Genomic DNA, 5,000 nt, shown 5'->3' with positions numbered 1-5,000 from the left:
GTTTGATTTCATAAATTATTGCAGTCATCGGGGACTCTCATTGTTTTAGGCCTAACCGTGTTGTTTACCGAGGCCACATGTTGGGGGGGGGGGGATGTGGATACGACGCATTGCCCTGAAGGAGCTGGCAAGGGTTTCAAAAACAACACGCATCTCTTAGCTAGCGCTCGGGCCAAGCTGTAAGCAAACACATCCTTGTTTTAATGAGCCGTGGTGGTGGATATATATAGAAGGATCAGTCGGAGGGTGCTACTGCTGTCGGTTAGACCCGAGTGGTGAGTGTGCGCTGCTCGGTAGAAGGGCTGCACCTCGGTGTGTTGTTAATGCTAAACCCATCGCGGTGGGAAACAGAGGTGGAGGAACTGGGTCACTAGTGTTGGATTGGTGTCCGTTGTTTTCTTATATAACCAACTGAGTGGTTAGACTTCGGATCCCTCTAGTCACGGTTTTCACCCACAGAATTAAAGATACAAATGTTTGAGTCTGAAGGAGAGAAAGGGAGGTTTACTGGCTCAGAGAATCGAGCCTTGGAACAGGACAGTGTTTGAGCTTCTGTGGATGTATGTGCATCTGTCTGTTTGTGTGTGTGTGTGTGTGTGTGTGTGTGTGTGTGTGTGTGTGTGTGTGTGTGTGTGTGTGTGTGTGTGTGTGTGTGTGTGTGTGTGTGTGTGTGTGTGTGTGTGTGTGTGTGTGTGTGTGCGTGTGGGCATGTGTGTGCGTGTGCATGTGGGGAGAGATTCTGTATATATATGCAAGTGGCCCGTTTGTGTACATGCTGGAACTGCTTTATTTGAACAGGAGAGGCAGAGGAGGGATGCTGGGAGTGTGGTGAGGGTTGTTAAGGAACAGTGTGGTGTAAGGAACAGTGTGGTGTTAAGGAACAGTGTGGTGTTAAGGAACAGTGTGGTGTAAGGAACAGTGTGGTGTTAAGGAGCAGTGTGGTGTTAAGGAACAGTGTGGTGTAAGGAACAGTGTGGTGTTAAGGAACAGTGTGGTGTTAAGGAACAGTGTGGTGTTAAGGAACAGCATGGAGTTAAGGAACAGTGTGGTGTTAAGGAACAGTTTGGTACTTAGGAACAGTGTGGTGTTAATTTACAGCGTGGTGTTAAGGGACAGTGTGGTACTATGGAACAGTGTGGTGTTAAGGAACAGCGCGGTGTTAAGGGACAGTGTGGTACTAAGGAACAGTGTGGTGTTAAGGAACAGCGTGGTGTTAAGGAACAGCGTGGTGTTAAGGGACAGTGTGGTACTAAGGAACAGTGTGGTGTTAAGGAACAGTGTGGTACTAAGGAACAGTGTGGTGTTAAGGAACAGTGTGGTACTAAGGAACAGCGTGGTGTTAAGGAACAGTGTGGTGTTAAGGAACAGTGTGGTGTTTGTTAAGGAACAGTGTGGTACTAAGGAACAGCGTGGTGTTAAGGAACAGTGTGGTGTTAAGGAACAGTGTGGTGTTAAGTTACAGTGTGGTGTTAAGGAACAGTGTGGTGTTAAGGAACAGTGTGGTACTAAGGAACAGCGTGGTGTTAAGGAACAGTGTGGTGTTAAGGAACAGTGTGGTGTTTGTTAAGGAACAGTGTGGTACTAAGGAACAGCGTGGTGTTAAGGAACAGTGTGGTGTTAAGGAACAGTGTGGTGTTAAGTTACAGTGGGGTGTTAAGGAACAGTGTGGTGTTAAAGGCCCACTATGCAACTTCGGGAATTTCTTCGCTGTTTTCTTGGTTTTGGCACGCACATTTCTCTACACAGCGCCCCCTACAGCTTTGTAGTAGATATTTTACAACACTGTCGTAACAACTCGTTGACGACCCTTCCCCATGCACTTCTACGCGAGCCATGTGCATTTGTTTTCAAAGAAGCCGGCGAATGCGTGGAGCCATGTCCGAAGTAGATGTTCATAAAGTGTAGGCAAGGTTATACATAAAAGGGTGTATTTGTATTGCAATAAACATAAATCCATCCTTTTTTATAGTTGACGGGGAGAATTTATATCCTAGATTATAATTGTTTTATCTTAGGTTGAACAGAACAATCAGTGTAAGAGGTTTGGCCAACATAATAATCTAAATAAACAAGAACCTGGATTCGGGGATTCAGTCTGTATCTGGGGGACGAGACAGACGAACAGCAAAACACCCATGGAAACAAAGGTGTTTATATGGTTGCAACCAAGCAAGCTAGAAACATACAGGGCTCACAACAAAACGGTCGAGAAAACAATTTTTACAGGGCTCACAACAAAGTGGTTGAGCAAACACATTTGTACAGAGACTATCAACATCAAGAATACCACGAAGACAAAGGCCACCCATGGGTACTTTCAATTTCAAGAGCAACACGGCCGAGTCGGCGTCTGATTTGCAGTCTTCTTTTTCTTTCAGTTCACGCTATTCCTGAAAAGCTTGCCCAACGTTTACTCGTGTCTGGCCTCTCTGCCGGTCAGTCTCCCTTTTCTCTTCTTCTGTTCCTCCGACATTGGGCTTCTCTGTCTCTCGGCTGATATATGATGAATATAACAATCCCTAGTGACTTGTGTTTATATCGAGCCGGTTCCGTGTTTGGGGGTCTGTGCCGTAAAGCAATTCGTTACTTCGCGAGACCCGAGACTCCCGCGAGAGTGGGCGGCGGGTCGCCGGCAGAAACATATTCCTTTTCTCCGCCAAGATGCCCAAGGGTGAGTCGAAACAACGAACAATCGAACAAAAATGTATAATAGAACCATCGCAATGACTCTTAGCCTGTTATATTAAGGTAAATCAAGCCAAAAAAGTTGCATAGTTCCCCTTTCACTCGTGTCTGATCTCTTTTCTGGTCCATTCTTCTTTTGTTCCGTCGACGGTCGCCTCTTGGGTCCCTTATCAGTCGATTGATCCATGATGAATGCAACAATTGCCTCGCAACTGGCTGTTTATATCTAGCCGGTGCCATGTTTGGGTGTGTGTCTGTGCCGTAAAGCATTTGCGAAACTACAATCTGACTACATTTTCGAGGCGCGATTGGATACTTCCGCTGCGTCACATCCGGATTGTGTCGGTCCGAACAGAGCAAGTTGCATATGCGCTTTTTCACTGGAGAGGCGACATGGGTAAATGACACACCCACCAATCGACCAAGAAATGGATGCAGAACCATCAGCATAACTCTCAACCTGCATACTTAATGTAATTTTAGCTAAAAAAGTTGCATAGTGGGCCTTTAAGGAACAGCGTGGTGTTAAGGAACAGTGTGGTGTTAAGGGACAGTGTGGTACTAAGGAACAGCGTGGTGTTAAGGAACAGTGTGGTGTTAAGGAACAGTGTGGTACTAAGGAACAGTGTGGTGTTAAGTTACAGTGTGGTGTTAAGGAACAGTGTGGTGTTAAGGAACAGTGTGGAACTAAGGAACAGTGTGGTGTTAAGGAACAGTGTGGTGTTAAGGGACAGTGTGGTACTAAGGAACAGCGTGGTGTTAAGGAACAGTGTGGTGTTAAGGAACAGTGTGCTACTTAGGAACAGTGTGGTGTTAAGGAACAGCGTGGTGTTAAGGGACAGTGTGGTGTTAAGTTACAGCGTGGTACTAAGGAACAGTGTGGTACTAAGGAACAGTGTGGTGTTAAGTTAGAGCGTGGTGTTAAGGGACAGTGTTGTGTTAAGGGACAGTGTGGTGATGAGTTGGGTTGTGTGCAGTGCTGATGAGGAACAGTGTTGGTTTTGTTGGGCTGAGGAACAGTGTTGGGTTGTGTGTGCTGCTGAAGAACAGTCTTCCCTCGGTGTCTAGCGTCGCCAAATCCTTCTCATTAGGTCTCAGATGTTTCAGTTTGTCTGCTCTCTATTATTGAAGTAGTGAAGTCCCGCCCCCAGATCAGTAAACACTAGCGCTATTAAAGCATGCAGGGGCCAATTACAACACAGCACATGTATCACCTCACCACAACACGAGTTAAACTGTATTATTGATTTATTGGATTTGACAAGCCATATATCGGAGGGTGTTTATGTGTAAATGTTTAATTAACCTGCCTGCTTACATCGATGCTGTGGTCTGGAGCCGGGGAAATCAATTAACTTACAGCGTGGGCAACCCCGTTTAACAACGCCCGCTATCCCTGTTTATAGGGAACAACCAAGCCATTGTTAATGCCTACAAATTACCCAAGGAGCCATTAACCCAAGTGATCATGTGTTGGTGTGTGTGTGTGTGTGTGTGTGTGTGTGTGTGTGTGTGTGTGTGTGTGTGTGTGTGTGTGTGTGTGTGTGTGTGTGTGTGTGTGTGTGTGTGTGTATGTGTGTGTGTGTGTGTGTGTGTGCATGTGTGCAGTGTATTCACGGACGGTAAAGCTTTATAAAACTTTGGTTTATTTTTTCCTCGCTCGATGAAATCCATGTGGAAAAATTAGCATTTTAATGATTGGAAATATCTTGTAATAGAAATGTGACTAATCAAGGCTTCGTTTGAGCTGATTAATACGCCCAATATATGCCAATGTGGATATATGCTTCATACCAGAAACCCTATGCTCCTTTGAACAGCCTAGCACATCCAGTGTTAGCAGTCAGCAAGCAACACAAGATAAGACCGTCCTTTATTCATCCCAGACGGTAAATCAGGGAACGTGTTATCATCACAAGCTAAGTGTTTCAGCAAGACATATGTCGTTGTGTGTAAGTGAGCCCCACCCCCTTCTCCCCCCCAGCTGAGGCGGTGCTGGTGGGGGAGGAGGAGGGGGGCGATGATGACCCCCATCCCAGGGAACCTGCTGTTTCTTGCCTGGAAGCTAAACAGCTCAGTGTGGCGGCGGCGGCGGTGGAGGGGTTTCAGATTTAATCACCGCGCTGCGCGGCGCTCGACGTACAACACTTAGAGGAGGGAGGACGGCAATTATTATAGCGGCCTGTCATACCGGCCTGCTGTCCCGGCCCGCGCGGTGACACACTCCCTGGGGCGTCCCGGGGAGGGAGAGACAGAGGGAGACAGAGGCGCCGGGGTGGTGGAAGGGGCACTGCTGCCATGAAAGGCAGCAGAGA

This window comes from Gadus morhua, chromosome 9 (assembly GCF_902167405.1).
Source record: "Gadus morhua chromosome 9, gadMor3.0, whole genome shotgun sequence".
Lineage (NCBI taxonomy): Eukaryota > Metazoa > Chordata > Actinopteri > Gadiformes > Gadidae > Gadus > Gadus morhua.
This window is presented reverse-complemented; position numbering follows the sequence as displayed.